This window comes from Canis aureus, chromosome 7 (genome assembly GCF_053574225.1).
Source record: "Canis aureus isolate CA01 chromosome 7, VMU_Caureus_v.1.0, whole genome shotgun sequence".
In the NCBI taxonomy this organism is placed as follows: Eukaryota; Metazoa; Chordata; class Mammalia; order Carnivora; family Canidae; genus Canis; species Canis aureus.
Genome location: NC_135617.1, coordinates 36,353,008 through 36,375,577, shown reverse-complemented (window position 1 = coordinate 36,375,577; position 22,570 = coordinate 36,353,008). Strand labels below are relative to the sequence as shown.

Below are 22,570 nucleotides of genomic sequence, written 5' to 3'. Positions count from 1 at the left end.
GGCTCCACTGGTTAAGCATCTGTCTTCAGCTCAGGTCAGGATCTTGTGGTTCTGGAATGGAGCCCTGCATCAGGCTCTCTGCTCAGTGGGGAGTCTGCTTCTCCCTCTCTCTCCCTCTGTGCTCTCTCTCTCAAATAAAAAAATCTTTTTAAAAATGGCATGAAGGGACGCCTGGGTGGCTCAGTGTTTAAGTGTCTGCCTTTGGCTCAGGTGTGATCCTGGAGTCCCGGGATCAAGTCCCACCTTGGGCCTGCATGGAGCCTGCTTCTCCCTCTGCCTGTGTCTTTGCCTCTCTCTCTGTGTGTCTTTCATGAATAAATAAATAAAATCTTAAATAAAATAAAATAAAAATGGTGTGAATAAAATGGTATCAGAAGGTAGAAGTGGGAGAGATGAATTCAGCTGGAATATTTGGAAATGTTCACAGAAAGGTGATAGAAAAGGCATTTACACATTTATACATAGGTTTTGTTTATTTTTTTATTATTATTTTTTTTAGGTTTTGTTTAAATGTGGGTGCTCTTCCTTTAGTCTTTACTCTTGGTTAGTCTCTACCAGGTGAAGGAGGTGGCAGAACAAAAGCACAGGTGAACCTGTAGTGTGGTCCTTTTTAGAATAGATAGTAGAGCAATAGGGCTAGAACAAGACATGTGGAATCAGAATAGTATTCATGAAAGTGAAATGAGCTGGGCTTTGAAGGATGCATAGAATTTGATAAATAATACAAACTTTTGCACATATTATTAATTATAGTAATTAATTTTAGAATTCTTTCTTTCTTATTTCCAAACTACAGAAAATTTACTGGTCCCTTGGGTTCATTCAAGTCCATGCCCTTAAATTTCCCACATTGGTGTTTACTAACCATATCTGAGCATTACAGTTACCTCTGGTACTTAAACAAAAACAACAAAAACAGAACAGAAGCCCTGTTCCACTTGAGAGGCTTTGATTCTGGAGATTTCTATTCGAGATGCCCAATGGTGGCACCTTGGAATTTCTATTTTTTTTTAAGATTTTATTCATTTATTCATGAAAGACACACAGGGAGAGAGAGAGACAGAGACAGAGAGAGAAGCAGGCTCCACACAGGGAGCCTGACGTGGGACTAGATCCTAGGACTCCAGGATCACGTCCTGAGCCAAAGGCAGGCACCAAACCGCTGAGCCACCCAGGGATCCCCCACCTTGGGATTTCTAATTGGTAGTTTTTCATAGCTCATTCTGATTTGAATCAGTGGTCTACCAAATGCCAAAACCTAGAATGAGTTAAAGATGTAATTACAGAATTGAATGTTTCTCTGCAATTTAATGCTTCAATATGATCTTTGTACAATTTTATTTACCTTATACCAGGAAGATAATTTTAATGTGTATACTTACTCTGAGATCCTAATAGGTAAAATCAGAGAAAAATTTTCTACATAAACATTTTGAAGATAAGGAAACTCAATCTATTTATCCTTTCATGTCCTCATATACGCTTCTGTCAAGAAATGTCATCCCACTGTACTCATTTGGATTAAAACAAAGCAATGATTTTAAATGTACATAATTTTAAAATAAGTGTTGTTTCATGATTTTAAAATAAATATACATAGCTCTAAGGTGAATTTTAACACATCAATCAAATTGAACCAATTGCTCAGATTATGGAAACATTAAAGAAAACCTCAGGAAATAAAAATATCTAATTGACCCCTACTGGATATTGAAGAGTTAGTCATTATTGAATATTGCTGCATTTCTAAATTCTGCACTTTTGAGGCTCACTCACATTAGTCATAGAGCTTTGTGTGGGTGGATAATGTGATTAGAGCAGTTGTTGATGACTTGTTTTTCTTTGACCATTTACTAAGCATTTTAATGAATAAGGTTTCAATTATTTGTATGCCCTCACAGGCCATAATAAATGCATCATTTCAAAATATAAATAAAGTACTTCTATTTTTAAGCATAATGTTCTGAAGAGTCAAATCCCATAGCTGTCTATTTAATTAGATCTTGCTGGATTAAGGTTTTATTATTAGGCATTCCATTAGCTCACTACTCAAGGTCAAGGTAGATATGACTAAGAAAATTGTGTTTTCTCATGGACAAAAGATGTGACCCTGGAGAACATAGGAAATGATGTTCACAATATAATGAAATTTTAAAATCTTTTATAATTAATTTTTTTCTGAGTTCTGTAGATACTATACTCCCCACTCCTCTGGTCCTTCAATAGAAGAAATGTAAGCATACATGATACATGAGGACTAATACTTTGGGATTCATGTAAAAATAAAAGAATGTAAGATGATTCCAAAGTATAGTGTTTATAAGCTCTATCATGTGTGAATTATGTCTTCTCTGTTAGTAATTTGTACCTTTACATCTTATGTGAAAACTTACAACATGTATATCAGGTATCATATTTCAATATTGTGTTTCTTAAAATGATATTTAGATTTACATTTAAAAATAAAGGTAGAGCTTAAGGTGTTTTATAAAGTGACAATAATAGACAATTTTGTTTTTTGTAAATGTGAAATATATATGCTATATGTATAATGATGAAGATTGAAAAATAATGGAAGAATTCTAGTCTGATTGAACTCAGATCAAATTAGCTGATACTCATCCCTACTCTAAAGTAGATATTTTCAGCTCTATTTTACAAATAAAGAACATAGAGAGTTTAAGTAATTTAACCCCTAGTTGAGTAAGTGGCAGAAATGGTATTTGAACCTAGTTAATAGACTCTAGGATTTCTGATCTTAATCTCCATGTTATACTGAGAGGAGATTTTACATTTATAACTCTTACCATCATGATTCAGACTAGGGGTAAGAAAGCACCTTATGAGATGAAAGTGTAATATCTGTGGCTTTGTAACGTCGAACAAATTGCTTTAGTACTCTGCTTGCTACATGAGAGAGTTCATTTACTGAAGTAGAAAAGTGTGCTTAGGGCACCCCTGGTGGCTCAATGGTTTACCGCCACCCTTAGCCCAGGGCGTGATCCTGGAGACCTGGGATCCCACGTTGGGCTCCCTGCATGGAGCCTTCTTCTTACTCTGCCTGTGTCACTGCCTCTCTCTCTTTATGTTTCTCTCTCTGTGTATCTGTCATGAATAAACAAAATCTTTTTAAAAAGTGTGTTTAAATTAAAAAGAAATACATATTGGGCATTAATTTTTAAGATAGCAAAAACATTGAACTTAGAATCAGGAATTAAGAACTTAGGCCCATCTCTATCTTTGTCTAGACCCTTCATTCTCTGACTAGGCACCAAAGCACCATGGGGCATCAGGACTGAACTCATGGTGCTGTGAGATATTTTATTTTTCGAGGAAAACATAGTGACACTTGACATATATTGGACATTGCTCAAAGTGCTCTAGCTCAAGGTAGTTTCTGATTTTGACGTTACATCACACTACCTTCCATTCAATTACATCATATTTTTGTGAAGCTGAAGTTTCAACAGTCACTGTGATAAAGAAGCAAGTGGCAAATGAAAATCAATGTGGAACAGAAATGAGGGTAGAGGTGTACAACCTGATTCCAAAGTTTGAGAAATCATGCTGTGCCTCGCAGGAAAATATATCCTATTAATAAGTAATTGTGGTTAAGAATGAAGTAAAGATACCATTTTTTCTATCAATTAACATATTATTTTTTAATGGCTGCTGAGTTATTAGAGCATAAATAATTTATTAAGTTGTTTGGATGTAGCTACTTAATAAATGAAATTGGTACATGTTTATTTGTCCTAGGAGCATCGTGAAAAATTTGCTGAGAGCCTAAGGGCTCTGTGAACTAAAAAAGCTTAGGAAACTTTGGAACAGAAGTTTGGTTTTGGTATTTTGAAGTATTTTTTCTTGGCTTCAGTTTTCTTAGCTGAGAAATGAATGGGACAGAACAGATGGCCTCAAATTCTAGTCTAAGACAAGGAAGAGGGTAATGTAGGTGACTTTGATAATTCCATGCTGTATTCTCCTATAGTACTTAAACCCTATCTTAAATTGGAAAAAAAAAACAAACACAGAATATATATGTCCTGTGTGATGATTTTCTAATGTATTTTAAACCAAATCTTTTAAAACAGATGAACTACTGCATGCAGAAGAGTTAATCATTTTACAAATACATCTCATTTATCTCTTTAACCTGTGGAGCTCATTATGTTTTTGTTTGTTTTTAGTGTTTGGCATTCGGATGTTTTCTCCACTTGTTAACAGGCTGAATTAGAAAAGTCCAAGAGTAAGTGAAAATCTGCACTTTGTAAATATTGGAAAATTAGAGTGTCTGAACTACCTAAGAAAATATTGTCCCACAAAAATTTCAAATAAAAAACAAGTATCTCACTGTTTTCAATAAAAATCTGGCTAATACCTACACCACAATTGCGTTCTTTTATATTGCCAATTTACACAAGGAAGTGCTCATTTAGAAAATCTTTGAATATGTGTCTATAAAAAATAATACTTGTTACATGGAAAAATTTTAGATTCTTATTAGGCATCTATCAAATAATTGCTATCATTTGTGACAACATAATGAACCTGGAGGACATTATGTTAAGTGAAATAAGCCAGACATAGAAGGACAAATGTTACATGATACTGCTTACATGAGAAATCCAATAGTCAAATCATAGAAGCAGAGGGTAGAATGGTGGTTGCCAGGGACTGACGGGCAGGGAGAATGGGTATATCAGAGGGTATAAACTCTAGTGCCTATAGTTAACAATATCTTATAGTTTTCTTATAAGTGTGTTAAGATAGTATATCTTGGGTTCTTATCACAAAATAAGTAAGAGAGAGGGCAGTATGAAACTTTTGGAAGTTCTGGATATGTTTAAGTTATAGACTATAGTAATGGTTTCACAGGTGTATACTTATCGCCAAACTTAGCAATTTATATATATTCAATATAAATAGCTTTCTCAATATCAATCATACCTCAATAAAGTGGTTTTTAAAAAATATTTCCTCTAAGTAGCTAAGAGAACACTTGGTGTTTTAAAATAAAAATGAAGACTAGTAAATATGTAAAACCTTAGAGGTGATCTGCTGTTTCTAAAAACAAAAAACAAAAAAACAAAAAACAAAACATTAGGTGCATTATACGATCTTGGTTGGATTGCTATAAAGATATCAGCCCTGGAGACAAATCAGCAATTTTTGTTTTTTACAAGTGAACTGAAGTGGCTGTCATGGTTCTGTCCATTTCTGTGAGCAGTCTGTTTGGGTATCTGTATACATTTGTTACAAATACTATTGCTATAAACTGATTTAATTGTATTAGTTTCCTATTGCTGCTGTAACAAATTACTACAAACTTAGTGGTTTCAGCATTACAAATTTATTGTCTTAGTGTTTTAGAGATCAGATTTCTCATGAGCTAAAATCAAGGTGTCAGCAGGGCTGTGTTCTCTTTGAAGCTCCAGGGGAGAATCTATTTCCTTGTCTTTTTCAGCTTTTAAAGGCTGTTCTCATTCCTTGGCTTGTGGCACTCTTCCAACTTAAAGCCAGCAATAGCCTCACTTTGACCTCTGTTCCCAAAGTCACATCTCCTTTTTTTTTTGACTCTGCTGCTTCCTTCTTTTCTTTCTAAATACTCTCATGGTTACTGGGTCCCACCCAGACCTTCACAGTCCCTTTTTCCATATAAAGTAACATCTTTGGGGGAGGAAGGTAATAATTCTGCTTATCACATTAAGGCATGCCTTGCTTCATGCAACAGAAGATTTTAGGAGGCAGTATAAATGTTCTATGAAGGCTCTAAGTTTAGTAGATTAACTCCCTTTAGTTGACATAGAATTCAAGTTTCCATTTGGTAGAATAATTATACGTAATATACTAATCCACTATTACCACATATTTCTTTAAATAAAGTTGTAAGGTATGGCAAGAAAGTGAAATGATGTGACTTATAGTATAAAAGATTTTCTAAATTTGAAAATAGTTTTTAAATCTTAATTTTGTACTAGATTTCCATTTGCCTGAAATGAACCTAAGGAACATTTACAAATATTTTTATAGTAAATAAACAAGATAAATAAATAGCCCTGATTAGAAATTAATTTTTATCTAGAAAGCTGGAGCACATCTTTAGCTTATGCTCCAGGAAGAAAGTTCTTTCATACTAAAAAGGGCTTCAAGTACCCCATGTATTGGCATAACATGTGGAGCTTGTTGAGTTCATACAGATTTCAGCTGCCAAGAACGCAATACCATCAGAGAGAAACAGCTGTAACATCATACAGCTATTTACTTGCACAAGAAAAGAAAGGTGGCCAGTATTTTTAGAACAAAGATTCTCAAACTGTTATACGGATAAATACTACTGGGGGAGTCATTTTAAATTACAGATTCCAATTCAGATCTGAGGAGTCCTAAGTTTATTATGAAGTTCTAAGTGACGGTGTTGGTCTCTGAGCCACACTTTGCACAGCAGGTTTGTAGAACATGCTGGAAAAAGCAAAGGATACTATAGAAATCAACTTTTAAAAACACAATTCGTAATACATTACTTTGAGTAAGCACTTAAGTGAAAACCTAAAATTTTGTTGTGAGTGCTAATAAGAAACAAGAAATAGATACCTCAGTAAAGATTGGGTAGGACATATGATCATCACCATTGCTTTAGTGAGGAAGAACTGAAACTATGTTTTAATTTGAATCTTCTGTATATACTTTCTAATCAGTTTTGAGTAGGAACATATGGTAAAAAAGTACTGTTCACATTGCAATGTGTGAATTTATTTATTCCCAAATGGATGGATCTTTTTGTTTGAAGAATACTTTACATTGCTATTATATATATAGTTGGCACTGCTGGTTTGTTCTATTTCTATAATCAAGTTTTGATGTCCAAAGTGGGAAAAACTAGGTGAATCCAAAACCAATTTCATTCTTATTATTGTAGTTATTACAGAGCCCTGTATTTAAAGTTAATAGTTGTTTCTCTTACTGGAAATTAATTAGATGTCAAGCAAGCAAACAAGTAAATAAATAATATAATTTCAGGGAGTTAGAAAGATGTAGGGAAAAAGGATGGAGAGTGAGGGGATTGGGTTAAGCAGAAATTAGATGAAGTTAGACAAAAGTCTGGGATAAAAATTCTAAGCTGAGAGGAATAGAAGATATATGGACCATGACTAAGAGAATAGTTAGGCTTACCTGCTGGATGAGAAAGTGTAGCTGGAGAGAAATGAGTGAAGAAAAGAATGGAGGAGATGACCTTGCCTTTGTAGGGACCAAATAATGCAGCGCTTTGTGGGCTGTGAAGTTAAGAAGTTTGGATTTTATTCCAAGTGTGATGAGAATAAACTAGAACAGTAACAGAGGTAAAAGGGACAGATTAATGACTTCAGAAATCAATGATCTGTTATATGACATCCTCTCTCCCTGTTTCTCATCAGAGCATCTGTCACTCTGTTTCCTATTTACTGATTTCATGGTCCGTCTTCCAATATGGAATATAAGAGCTTTGTGCCTTCATATTGCCCTTTACTGTATTCCCTCTGCCCAGAACATTAACTGTGATAATTTCTTAGTAATTTGTTCTTTTCTGAAGGTATGGGTAGATAGGATTTATTGGTTGATGAGTTTGAGGAAAAGATAAAAGAAGAAAGAGTCCACGGTGACAATTCTTTCTTTTTCTTCTGAGAAAATGGATTAAAAAGGAACCATGTATCACAGCTGAAAAAATATTAAATTCAGAAAGATAAATTTACTTTGGAAAGAAATAAAAAATGAGTTTAAGTTGAAATATATTAAAATTTGGGTAATGGTGACATATATTAAAATTTGAGTAATGGTGACATTGACATGTTGTGCAGAAAAATTTGAAATGTTTAGAGAAGAGGGACTCCAATAGTGAAATTTATTCCCACAGAACACTAGTTCCATGTAATTTAAGAGGTATCCTGCCAAAGAAAATTCACAAAGGTTCACTTCTACTCACAGGACCCTTCTTTTACCCTTTTCTTGGCCTTGGTACTTCTCCATGTCTTCATGTGAATTTATACTGTTTTAGGGTGTCCTTACAGTCGATTTTCTTCATTATAATGATGACTTATTATAACTATCTCAAAATTTATATATTTTTATATTGATTTTAGTTAATTGCATGTATTTTAATTTTTATCATATTCTTTTAACTAATTTTCTAATTTTGCTTAAAATTTGTATTTTATCTTTTATGGCAGTTTTTATAGAAGAGCAAACATAGAATGTAGGTGGATGACAGGCATCTGAGAAGAATACCTTCAGAATTACCAGGCCCTAAAAGACAGTAGTTTGATATTTGGAGTCTTCCATCCCTACTGCTCTCAGGTGGCCTTATATAGCTCTCCTAAGGCCCTTGTTCTAGTTCTAGACCTGATATCAAGTTTTCTGTTCTAAATAACACTGGGCATTATGGATTGACCTGTGTGGCCCTAAATATATATATTAAAGCCTTAACTCCCAATGGGACCCGATTTGGAGATAGACCTGTTAAGGAGGTAATTAAGGTTAAATGAAGTCCTAAGGTAGGTCATAATCCAATATCACTGATATCTTTGTAAGAAGAGAAAGAGACACCAGGGATGCATGGACACACACAGAACAAAGGCTATATGAGGACACAGTGAGAAGATGGCCATTTGCAAGCCAAGCCAAGGAGAGAAGCCTTAGGAGAAACCAAACATGCCAACACCTTTATCACATGGACTTCCAGCCTCCAGAACTGTGAGAAAACAGATTTCATTGTTTTAAGTCACACATTCTGTGGTACTTTGCTATAGCAGCCCTAGTAGACTAATATACCAGGTTCTTACCAGTCACTGATGTGTATCAAGCTTGCCGTGGTACACATAGCTTTCTCTTTTAATTAGGGGACAAAACTTGACACATAGCTCTACTGAACATAAGGGGTCGAGCAAGTGAACTCAAAGGAAAGCAGAATGGGGTATGGGGAAGTGCTAGTGATGCACACCACATGCCTTGTTGTTGGTTGTTTCTCTTAATGGATTACAGTATTTCCTCATCCTCGTCATAATGTCTCTCTGAGATTCAGTGCTCCCATTGACTTGCACCCACATTTGATTGCACTTTTTCCATTTATGGAATGTAAGTTTTTCATAACTCACTAGTCAATACCACTACTATATAGTGACCTGATCTAGGAAGCCTATTTCTCATTATAAAATAGTTCATATTCAGAAGATTAAAATTAAGATGGCTATAAGAATTCATGTTTAATTCATAAAGGTATTATTAGGTATAATAGGTATAATAATAAAGATATACATTTAAAGGTATTTATATATAACATATATACTCATATTAACATACACACATATATTTTTCTGTTCTGACAACTGAGAGTCTAAAAGAAAAGACATTCCAGCAGCAACAATCACACCTAGGGCCCAGGACTTCGTTTTTCGGACATTCTCCAATAAAAAGAACCAGGTATTCTTGGAGAAATGGCTAACTCTAGGACAGGATCAGGATGATCCTGGTGCAATTAATTTGAAAGAAGTAAAGAAACCCACAATGATGGGGATGAAGGAGGTATGCAAAAAGAACATAGGAACCAAGTGAAAGAGCTGTCAGTGGCCCAAACTGGAACAGTTTGAGCAATAGCAATAAATAATATTAGATTATAAACCAAATTATACAATGAATATCTGTGAGTCCATATTGATGTAATAAATGTAAATAAATTATAAAGTAAATTAATACATAAAGGAGAGAAAAATCTGTTCCGAATTCCAAATAAATTATGGAGATACTCTGTCCTAAAGGAGGGGAAGCATATGTCCTCACTTCTTAAGTATGGGGTTGCATAAAGACAATATTATAGAAAAGTGGAAAAAGAATAACTTAGTTGTGGAGAAACATGACAAACATGACTTTAGCTGGATGATCAAGGTGAACAACAGTCACAAATTATGTTGATGGTATATAAACCTGATATGATGTAATAAAAATGGCATTTTGTCTCTGTGATATTCCTCCCCCAAACCCATAATCCCAGGATAATTGTGAGCAAAACACAATTATAGAGACACCCCCTATAATATGCCTGACCTGTACTCTTCAAAGGTGCCAAGGTTATCAAAAACAAGTTTGAGAAACTGTCATGGTCAAGAGGAGCCAAAAGAAACATGATGATTAAAGGGAATGTAGTATCCTGGTGGGATCCTGGAACAGAAAAAGGATATTACATAAAAACTAAGGAAATATGAGTAAACTATGGACTTTAGTTAATAATAATGTATGAATAGTGGTTTATTGATTGTAATAAATGTAGCATATAGTGAGATGTTAATAATAAAAAATACTATTTTTATATCTGCATACATTTTCTGTAAACCTAAAATTATTCTTTAAAATGTATATTATTAATAAAAAATAATTGGGAGAAAATATTTCAATTACTGATTACATCCTATTTACTAGGACCATGCTAGGAACTTTTTGTTCATCATAGCTCAGGGGAACAGCTGCCCATCTTAAGTGAACACAATTCTCTTGAATGTTGCTAAATGTTAGAACATTTATGTTAGAAAACAAAATCCCATATGTTCAAAACTTTGGAACCTATTTTCTCTTGCTCTACAGCAAGCTGATGTTGGCACAGATAAGAATGGATAAAATTATTTAATCGTATATAATGTTAGAACTATGATTTTTAATTACCTGGCATATGTAAAAGAATTACTTTTTTCTTTTGATGCTGATTTAGCACACTTGAAAGAGAACATGGTGTGTGATGGCAGTTATGTTATCTTTGCCAGGGTGCATGCACATTTTTAAGCTATCTGGTCTCAATTTGACAGTCTTTGAACTTAATATATCTTCTGTGCACCATCAGCTAACATCATAATTTCATTTCTGCTACTTGGATTGGCAATGTTCCTACTACATCTCACTCATAAAAATGAAATCTTAACTAGGAATAAGTGTATTCTTTGAGGCCATTAATGGGATATTTGTAAATCAAAGAGAAAAAAATAAAAAAAACAGGCTAAATTAATTTGTGAGCAGAATCTACTAATGTTGAATAACAGCCAAATATTCCTCATTGTCCCTCAGAACATCAGTTCTATGTGATTTAATAAGTGTTCTGCCAGAAACCATGGTCATATAAGTTTGGGAAAAGCTAGGTTTAACTAAATTAAATGGGAGATTTTTCCAAGTCTTCCCATAACATACTAAGGTATTTTGTGATTCCTCAAGTTTGTATAATTCCCCAAGTTTATTTGACCAAAAGACCCATTTTCAAAGAAAACATTATTATTCTAAGAAAGCAGTTTCTGTGGAACTCTAATTAGGAAAACTTAGTCTAGGTCTAAGGCCAGTGTTTCTCCAAGGCCAGTCTTGCGATCAGCGGCATCAGTATCAGTCAGGAAATTATTAGAAATATAAGTGCTTGTGCACCACCTTAGACCTCTTAAATTGTGCACCACCTTAGACCTCTTAAATTAGAAACTGCCCAGAAATCTGTGTTCTAATAAGCTTTCCAGGTGTTTCTGATGCATGCTCTAATTTGAGCACCATTAATCTAGGAGAAACTCACATCTTGAATTTAGAGACCAATGTTGTTGATTACTTAATATCTTTACTATGGTTGTTCTCCTTCAAAAGATTGATGTCTTCAAACAGACTGAAAGCCATGACTTCATCTGGACTTTCAAAGGAGCTAGATAAGAATTCTTAGTGTTAATTAAGAAATCTGAGATGAATCAAAAAAAAAAAAAAAAGAATACTGTGATTCAAAAACATCTGATTTCAGTTTAGTGTGGAATGAATGAAGGGGTCTTATTTCTTTAGGTAGGCCTTGAAAGAAAGAAGATATTACATAAAAAAATAAATAAGTACTCTGTTGTGGACTATGAGAAACATAGCTTTTATTTTGAGGTACAAATTTACTCATTAAAGATAAAGAAGGATTGACAATGTAAAGGGTCTGTGTAGTTAGGCATCACATATCACTCTGGTTCCAGATTGCTTGGATTTGAAGCCCTGCTTTTTCTTAGACAAGTTCTTTAATACTCTGTGCTTCAATTTTCTTAACTGTAAAATGGGGATAATAATAATATAATCATAGGATGCTATAAAGATGAAATAAATGAATTAATATATGTTTCAATGGATTTTTTTCAGTTTATTGAGGTATGATTGATAAATAAAAATTGTATATATTTAAGGTATTCAATGTGATGTCATGATATATATGATGACATCATATATATGTGAAATATATATGTGAAATGATTATCACAATTAAACTAATTGGCATAGCTATCACTTCAATACACTTACTTGTGTGTGTGTGCATATGTGTGTGATGAGAACACTTGAGATCAACTATTAGCAAATTTCACATATACAATACATTATTTTTAAAAAAATATTTTATTTATTTATCCATGAGAGACACAGAGAGAGAGAGGCAGAGACACAGGCATAGGGAGAAGCAGGCTCCATGCAGGGACCCCAATGTGGGACTTGATCCCAGGACTCTAGGACCATGCCCTGGGCCGAAGGCAGGCGCTAAACCACTGAGCCATCCAGGGATCCCCACAATACATTATTAATAACTATAGTTGTCATGCTGTACTTATGCTGTCTCCAGAACTCATTCATCTTATAACTGAAAGCTTATACCTATTGACCAGAATTTCCCCATTTCCCCCACCCTTCAGTTCCTGGTAACCACAAGTCTACTCTCCATTACTGTGAGTTTGACTTTTTTTTTTTTTTCCAGATTCCACAGGTGAGTGAGATTATGCAATATTTGCCTTTTTGTGTCTGGCTTATTTCTCTGAGTGTAATGTCCCTCAGGTTCATCAGTGTTGTTGCAAATGGCAGAATTTCCTTCTTTTTTCAAGGCTGAAGAGTATTCTATTACATATATACCACAAATTATAGCTATAGTCATTTTAGTACCTTCGTCTTTTAACCTTTATACTGGAGTTAAAAGTGATTTATGTACTACCATTAGAATATCCTGAATTTATTATACGTACCTTTTCAGTGTTTTTTACTGCTTTTGTGTTTTCACATTACTTTCACATCTCATGTTAGCTTCCTTTCATTTTAGTGTGGAGAACTCCCTTTAGCCCTTCTTAGAAGACAAGTCTAGCAGTGATGCACTCCCTCATCTTTTACTTGTATGGGAAATACTTCCTCTTTCCTTCATTTGTGAAAAATAGTTTTTCTGGTTCAAGTGTTTTTGGCTGACAGTTTTTATCTTTTAGCCCTTTGAATATATTACCCTGTTCTCTCTCGAATTGCAAGGTTCTGCTGAGAAGTCTACTGAGGTTTTGCTTGAATATGACAAATCTTTTTACTAGATACTTCTGAAATTTCCTGTCTTGATTTTTGATGATTTGATTATAATGTTTTTCAGTGAAATCTTTGAATGAAACCTGTTTGGGGGAACATTAAGCTTCAGGTACCTGAATATCTATATCATTCCTCAGATTTGGGAAGTTTTCAAACATTATTTCTTTAAATAAACTGTCTGTTCCTTTTTCTCTCTGCATCCTTCTGCAATTCCCATAATATGTATTTTAGTTATTTTTTTTTAATGATGCTCCATAAGTCACATAGGCTTTCTTCAATTCTTTTCATTCTTTATCCTTTTATCTCTGTTGACTGGATAATTTCAAGTGAATTGTCTTCATGTTTACAGATTCTTTCTTCTCTGAGCAAGTCAATGTTGACAACCTCTAGTGTATTTTTCATTTCACTCATGGTATTCCTCAGCTCCAAAATTTCTCTTTGTTCTTTTGTTATGATTTCTGTCTCTCTGTTGAGCTTCTGTTTTGTTTATATACTGTTTTCCTGATTTCTTTGAGTTGTCTATATGTGTTCACTTGTAGCTAAGTTTCCTTAACATAATTATTTTAAATTCTTTTTCAGGCAATTCATAGATCTCCATTTCTTCGAGGTCTATTACTGGAAAATTATTGTGTTCCTTTGGTAATGTCATGTTTCCTGATTTTTTTTTTTTAATTCCTTAAACTCTTGCATTGCTGTCTTTGCATTTCAAGAAACTATCACATCCTGCAGTCTTTACTGACTGGCTTCAGGAGAGAAACACCTTCACCAGTTAGCCTGGCTTGGCACTTAGGCTGTTTCTGACATTTTTTATGGATGTACCCATTCCATATCTCTTGTTCCCTCTTGGGGGGAATTCCTAAAGTTGTATACTTTCTTTTAATCTTGCAAAGGTAGGCTGCATGCTGAGTCGCCTGTTTGTTTTGCCTCAGATAGTACCCTAAAATGCTCAAATTTGTATGCTTTCTCTTGATCCTCCAGAATAGGGCAGGGTTTCTGTGTTTGTTTTGCAAGCTCTCATAAAGGATCACACTGGACATCTATGACGGCATGCATGAGGAAATGGCCAAAGTGGAGTGGGTGAGGCACATACAACATAGAAGTTGTTCTTGGGTCATTTGAGGGGATTGGCAGGCAAGGTGTTGCCAGAGGCTCATGGGTGGGCTTCTTTATGAATTCTGTGAGGCATTTTGTTAGATCCACAGCCCTCTCATGCTTTGGAGCCATTATTGCTGTGTTTCCAGCTCTCCCAAACCCTCAGCCATGCCTATCACTTCAGTATTCTAGGTGGGGCGAGAAAGAAATGGATTTCTTGGGCAATGTCTTGCTTGGCTGAGAAACCGGGTGCTCATACTGTATACTTTCACTTTCCCCTGTGGGAGAAATTGCAGGCTGATAAGGTTTCTCTTGGTGCTGAACAGTACTGTCTTGGGGGATGGATGATTCAGGTAAAGTGAAACTGTTCATTTCTTTTACTCTCTTACATCTATTCTCTCTTCTTTCTTCCTATTTCTCTTTTTCTCCAACAGTGTGCTGGAACTTCTCTGATGGACTCCTGGACTCCTATAAAAGTATTCTCATCCCCGGATGGTTGTCAAGATCAATGGTCTATGGGAAGATGATGGTAAAAAATCTTCTATTCTGCCGTCTTGCTCTGAGTGAAAATTTTTTAGCAATTAAGTGAATTAGTTCAGTATGTGTTAAATTAATAAAAACCAAATGTGAATAATATTGATTCCAGTCTTCTATCTATGATTACATGAGAGTTCTCTTTAATTATCATAATGAAGAGGAAAGTTTGATTTTTTTAAAAAAATATTTTATTTATGTATTTATTCATGAGAGACACAGAGAGAAGGCAGAAGGCAGAGGGAGAAGCAGGCTCCTCGCAGGAAGCCCAATGTGGGACTCCATCCCGGAACTCTGGGATCACGCCCTGGGCCAAAGGCAGACGCTCAACTGCTGAGCCACCCAGGTGTCCTGAAAGTTTGATTTTTTAAATATTTTTATGTGCTTTATATTAAAATGGTAGAGGAAATAATAAAATTGTATTTGTAACCTGGTTTCTTCATTTATTCATTCATTCCACAAATTTCCATAACTACCTACTATTTAAAAATTTCCATAACTGCATACTACTTAAAAATTAGTTTTCTTGATCTCAAAATGATCAGGACATGGCTGATGTAAATTTTCAATCAATTGATTCTGAACTTAGTAAAAATTTATTTTCTGTATTTTATTATATAATCTGCTATATACTTTTAATTTTATTCTTTAGGTAGGTTAGGTTTCTCTAATTTATTTGTGTTGTTTCCACATTTACTGATCAGAGAAGACTGCTGACATTTAAAAAAATAGGGTTGAAAAATACGAGGCAGAAAGATGGTGTTATAATTTAATTGATAATAGGTATGTTTATTAAATAATAATTTGAGGCAAAACACAATCTTTGTTAGAAGCTAAATTTTTAAATGCACTTGGAGTCATTAAATTAATCCATCCATGAGGAATTTATTTAAAATCTGTTGTGCATCCGGTTTTAGCCAATTATCTGTTGAAATATGTTTTAAGAGAGAGACTAAAAAATAGTTATAAGATTAAGCTGAGGTAATAAACTAAAATAAAGCAGAGTTCATATATACTTTTAATTTAATTTTAGTCTTTTATTAGGTCCTATATTTGAATATAAAAATTCACGTATATATGCTCTAGCTTTATATTCAATGCCAAACACCTTTATTCAACTAATGATTAAATCTGGGCCACACAACTATAAAATCAAAGAACACAAAAGCATAGTCCTTTAAAGTTTCTATTTTTATTTTTGAAGCTTGACTAAGAGCTTATTATTTCCACATTGCCTTGAATAATCAATTGTTTGAATTATTTATTTTGACTATTCTGTATTCTTAAATTCCATGTCAATGAACTAATGTCTTTCTTCTTTTTTAGAATAATTTTTTATTTTCTAAATACTTATCTTCCCTATACATAAATAACCATTCACCCTACTTTTTAGAATATTTAATAGAAGAGTTACTGTTTACATAATTTGCTTTGGGGTTCTGTCTTTATTGGTGGTTATAAAAGCGATTTGTGGGTGTTTTGTCCAGTTTTGACTTTTGTACATGCATTTTTTTTAACATTTTGTCTTTTGTGATGAGATGTCTAGAATTCTATATTAAATCTTCATTTTAATTTATTTTTATTTTTTTAACTCTTCATTTTTAGATTCTGTTTTCTCATCAACCTCTCCCTTTTTCTTTTCTTTTTTTAAAATTAATTTATTTGAGAGAGAGAGAGCATGAGTGGGAGGGGCAGGGAGAGGAGAGAAACTCAAGCCGACTCCACACTGAGGGTAGAGCCCCACCTAAGCAGAAACCAAAAGTCCAGGGCTTAACTGATCATGTCACGTAGGTGCCCTAATCTCTCTCTTTTTCAAATGTAATAATGATTAACATTTCTTGGACTACATCTTGCAGTATTACCTGATTGTCTCAGGTACGTATGCCTCACATTCAAATGTATTATTAAGCTATAAAAGGGCAGAAAATTTGAGTTCTGATAGTAGTCTATGCTGACTGATTTTGTAGAATGAATGAACTACACTCCGAGTTTTTTGAATGACAAGTGAGAAATAAGAGAATGTTTTTGGAGCCAACTGATTTTTGTTTACCTAACTGTTGGATAATATTTATTACATAAAGCTAAGCACTTTATATGTGATAACTCATTTGATTTCAATAATTAGTCTTCTGTGAGGTTAGAAAGGTCTTGGTACATAGTAATCATTTCCCTCTGTATTATAGATTTTCCTAGAAAGCATTTGATATGTAAATGGAGATTGAATGTATTTTTAACACTTCTAAATCTTCCATTTATACAAGATCTAAGAGAGCTTGCTGATTTGCATAATGGGTTGTCAGTCAGGGTTGATTAGGCCAAGGAAGAGAACAACCTAATTTGAAAACTTAAAAGTATTGGTGGGCCAATAGGAAAGCCAAAAGTAGCATTGCCAAGAGAAAGAATTTGAAAGAATTAGCATGCTCAGTTAGCAGAGCTTCAGATGACAACTAAGTCAGTCATGCACAGCATTTCTGCCCCTTATCTCTCATTTCTCAGTTTCTAGCCCTGAAAGATCTCAAATTTGGAAATTTAGAAGATTGGTGAAAGAAAAAAGTCTACACTGTGACTCTGTGGTCTAAAACAGTCTTCCAAAAGGGAAGCCAGCCAGAGCAGGGAATGGAAAGACAATTTAGGTAAACTTTATAATTCTCATATAAGAGAGGTGGGAATGGACTTTTTATCACCTTACACGAAGAGGCTTGCAGTAATCAGAAAATCTAAATACCTCTTCAAATTTTACCTAAAGATGACAGCAAATCTTGATTTGTAAAAACAGTGGTAGAAAACAATAAAATTACTTTCTTTTTTTTGCACTACTATATCTAACTCATTTAATAAAGTGTTAGGTTACAACTCAATTAATTAAATTGTTATGTAATTTTTTTTATAAATAGGCTCTGTGCCTAGTGTGGAGCCCAACATGGGGCTTGAACTCATGATCCTGAGATCAAGACCTGAGCTGAGATCAAGAGTCATATGCTTAACGGGCTGAGCCACCTAGGTGCCCCATTGTTACCTAATTTATAATCTTTTTGTAATCAGAGAATATGACAAATATTTATTATAAGTTTTTAAGTGTTATAGGTGAGGCAGAAAGCCATGGAGCCGAATTCATGCCAGGTACAGAGAAGTAGCCCCAGTTCCGAGAGTTGACATCATTTTTTCTCTGGTATCAGGGGTTGAAATGTATACTATGTCAATATCAATACATTTTTTATGTGTTTATGTTATAAATGAGTAGACTGAGGGGAATTCCAGCATTTTAGAGGTTAATACAAAAGACATGTTAAAAAGTTATTGCAGTAATTCAAGATGGGAAGAAAAGTACCTAAGCAAAGATGTAATTCATGAAAGAAGAAAGGAAGACATGTAATTGAGAGATACTTTGCAGGGAAAATTATAATACTCAGTTTCTAATTGATAAAGAAATCAAGGAGAAGGAATGGTTTAAAATGACTTTAAGTTTTTGAGATATCATGGTCAATTGTATAATAAGAATGCCTGTTTTAGTGAAATAATTCATTTCCAAGAAAAGGAATTTTGCACCTCTAATAGCTTAATTTATACTTCCTGACCTTATTATGCTCTGGTGGGCTTTATAATGCCAAGGGTTTTGGGGTTGTGTATTAGGTGAAGAGGAGTCTAGTTCTTGGTCATCATCTCTTGGTGCCAGCAACTGCAGAGATGGCTACGTTTCATATGATCTTTGCCCTGTCACCATTATTCCTTTTTCTTTCTGTGTGAAAGCCCACCAGGACAGCTAGGGCTCACTGCTGAGTCCATACAACTCTTGATAACATAAGAAACTTTCCTGCCTCCATGAAGCACAGTGGGATGCACTTTAAGGCTCATATTCACAAGGGTCTCTATAAGAAACAAATGGCGCACTCAAATTAATGTATTTCAGAGAGAGTTTATTTACATAGAACTAATTACAAAGATGTGGATAATGTGAGGAGACAGCAAGGGATAGTACAGGTACACAGAACTAGCAGACCCTAAAAGTGAGAGGAGAAAGGCTACCTAGAAGGGGAGACAATTAAGAAGTGAAGGCTGACTTGGAAGGAGCAGTGATCATTCAAGGGATGCAGCCAACCTAAGGTGACTCTTTAGAAGGGGCTTTAGGGAAATTAATATACTGCTGCTAATCACACTTTGTCTTCATTTTTTTCTGCAGTCCCCAATGGCTAAATCCCACTGGAACCAGCGGGAAGGGAGCAAAATAGAGAAGAGAATGACTCTGGAGGGGCCAATGGAAGACTCATGGTATGACATATCAGCCATGTCAGCTTAGATATCACTTGTGGTAATCCCTTCTCCATTGACTTTTACTCTACTGTGTACGAGGTGTTTGCTTATGTGTGTGTTTGTTTTACCGTACTTGCCCCTTTATAAGCTGTAGTGGAGACAAGAGCCCTTTCCTCTTAGGTCCTTCAAAACGATCTGAGGTTCCTTCTCTGGGCTTGGGGTGTCAAAGGTGGTTTATTTCTTTTTAGGGACAAACAGTATCTAAAGCACTTTCACTCTGCTTTTTTTTTTCTCATTCCCTTTGTATAAGCTTTTCTTTCTGATCAGTTCTTATTACTCCCATCTGGTAATTATTAAAAAGTAAGCAAGAATCAATTGGCTCCAGATGTATATATTATAATCGTACCAGAGAAACATGGCAGGGTTGGACAAAACAAACTCAGAGTGGTGACAGAGGTGGTGACTCTGAAAAAGTCCTGGAAAGCAGGACTTCAAGTCAAAACATCAGAATATAATCAGTGTTGCATGTGACATTTAAATAACTCTTCTGCTTCAGTGATGCATGGATCTAGACCATGGGCTACATGAACTGGATCTGTACTGAATTTAAGCAAGTATCTTATTCTTCATTCTTATTCTCTGCTACAGCTTTTCCCCACAAAGATCACTTATTTGTGTGGTGGCCAACACCATATTCTCCATATTTGAGACCCATAGGATTCTCTCAGATATTTTTTAGTACTTTAATGTCCAAAGTAAAAATTAACAACTCTACCAATCAATAACAGAAGAGAATGACCCATCAGAAGTGAAGGCTTGTATTATTCTATGGAGTAAGGAATTCAGTCTAGCCGATTTCGTGCTTGAGAACAAAAGACATATTGGATAGTGGAAGAAGGAAATGATAATATATCGCCTACAGCTTTCCTTTTTTGCAGACTGGTGACCATGATTCTGCCTCAGTGAACACTAGTGAAATGTTGATTAGAAATGATGTTAGCATTATCATTGTCCCTCTTTCCACATCTCAGGTGGAAAGCTTTCAATATTTCACCATCAAATATGTTTGCTGTAGATTGTTTTCGGAAGGTCTTTATCGTATTAAGAAGTTTTGTTCTACATTGCTAAGAGTTTTTACAATGAATGGGTATCAACTTTGGTCAGATATTTTTATTCTGTAAATATTTAGGTATATATCTTTTCCTTTTTAACAGTTACGTAATGAATTAACTCTGAGGGTTTGTTTTTTGTTTTTTAACATTGACTTATTTTTGAGTGTTAATACAACCGTATGTTCCTGGGCTAATTCTCTCATGGTTGTAGTATATTCTTATTATATATCACTGCTTTCAATTTGCTAATATTTTGTTCAGCAGTTTAGTGTTTATATTATGTTCATGAGAAATGGATCTGCAAATTTCCTTTCTAGCAATGTTCTTGTCAAGTTTGGGTATCAAAATTATGATAGCCTCCTAAAAAAAAGTTGGGAAGTGTTTGTGTCTTTTTCTGTTTTCTGGAAGAGATTGCATAAAATTGGCGTTATGTTTTCCTTAAATAAAAGAATTGCATAGATTTCACCAGTGATGCTATCTGGTTTTAAGGCTTTCTTTGTGGAAAGGTACTTAGGAACAGATTTTCTTTCTTTAATAGATGGTAGAATAATCACATATTTTATTTTGTATTTTGATAATTTGTATTTTTCAAGGATTCTGTCCATTTTATCTAAAGTTTTCTACTGGTATAAAGGTGTTTATAATATTCTGATTATCTTTTTAAGTGACTAGATATTATATGTACAGATGTGCCCTTTTACAGGCCTGATGATTTATGTCTCTCCTTCTAGATCAATCCTATTAGGAATATTTCAACAGTATTAATCTTTTGAAAGTAACTGTGATTATTGATTTTTTTCTATGCATTGATATTTGCTCTTATATTTATTATTATTTTTTATACTCTCTTTGATTTGGTTTTCTATCCTTTTTCTAGATGCCTGAGAAACATGCTTGAGAATTGATGTTGGGCCCTAAACATTACATTTTCTTCTGAGTACTACTTTAGATACAATCTACTGTGGGAGAGCAGGACCTGAGCTGGTAAGAGAAACAGTAAGAACAGGGACAGGCATAACTGGTAACCACTTTATGCGTGTGGCAAAAAGCCAATTATTCCTGCCATTGGTCGGTACTGAGAACAGTACAAGCTGAAAACAGCCATGATGGTGGACAAGATAACCAGGTCTGTTGAGGTTAGTTCTCCTGCAGCCCGCTAGTGTATGTTCACCACTGCAGGTCTCTGCTGCCCCTCTTGTGATTGGTTTAGAGTTGTTTTCCCTTTCTTGCTTCCACATACTTAACATTTTATGATAAGAAAACCTAGAGCTAACCCAGGCTAGGGCTTCACCTTCACGCCTACACTTCTTGGAGATGCCTAGCTGTGTAGCCCCTTTGTTTAGTTTCTCTTTGTTCCAAGATACTGGACTTTGGATAATTTCATATCTCATTGGATTGTGCCATGGTCTACTATTTTCAATATGTTTTAACTTCAGTATAATTCAACTCTGATTAAATTTAAAATTTTGATTTCATACATTCATTTATATATGGGCGCTTTGTAATAGTATTTCTTAAATTTCCAAACATTTGGCAACTTTCTTGTTATCTTTTTGTCTTTATTTCTAGTTTAATTCCTTTGCACACAAAGAACATATAATACATGACTTCAATCTTTGAAATTTGTCAGAGATTTGAAATTTGTCAACCAAATTTTGAATTTTGGTTGCTTATCCAAGTGTAGTTGCAAAAAAGTTAATTTGGTCATTGATGGAATGTTATATATATGTTAATTAGATGAAATATATGAATTGTACTTTTAGGTTTATATCTCTATTGATTTTTGGTCTGCTTGCTCCATCATCTGTTAATGAAAGTATAAAATCCCTTGTATGATTTAGGATGTGTCTACTGTTCCTCTCATTCTGTCAATTTTTTTTCCTTTTATGTTATTGAAAACACACACAGATTTAGAGCTGTTTTATCTCTCTGGTGGATTAGCCACTTCATGTTGCCTTGTTATTATGAAATGTCTATCTTTACCTCTAATAATACTTAAATAATTAAAATATTAATTGTCTAATAGGGTGGTTACATTAACTTTCTTTTGGTTCTCACATACAGAGTATATTTTTTTCTATTCTTTTACTTTAAAAATTTGTCTTTAAGGGGTATTTCTGGCATGCAGCATATAGGTTTTTCTTAATCTGTCTGAAAATACTAGTATTTTAAGTTCAGCATTCAATCTACTTACATTTATACACTAATTAACACAGCTGGATTTTTACCTACCATCTTAATTGTTTTCT

The 22,570-nt window shown here is 34.3% G+C and overlaps 1 long non-coding RNA gene across 1 annotated transcript; it reads left to right on the top strand.

The window, feature by feature from the left end:
- The first annotated feature begins 14,857 nt into the window (after positions 1–14,857).
- Positions 14,858–21,305, top strand: LOC144316822 (uncharacterized). Its single transcript, XR_013382664.1, has 4 exons — positions 14,858–14,956; positions 17,458–17,594; positions 19,139–19,227; positions 21,199–21,305. It is a non-coding gene; the product is annotated as an uncharacterized LOC144316822 (long non-coding RNA).
- The last annotated feature ends 1,265 nt before the right edge of the window (positions 21,306–22,570 follow it).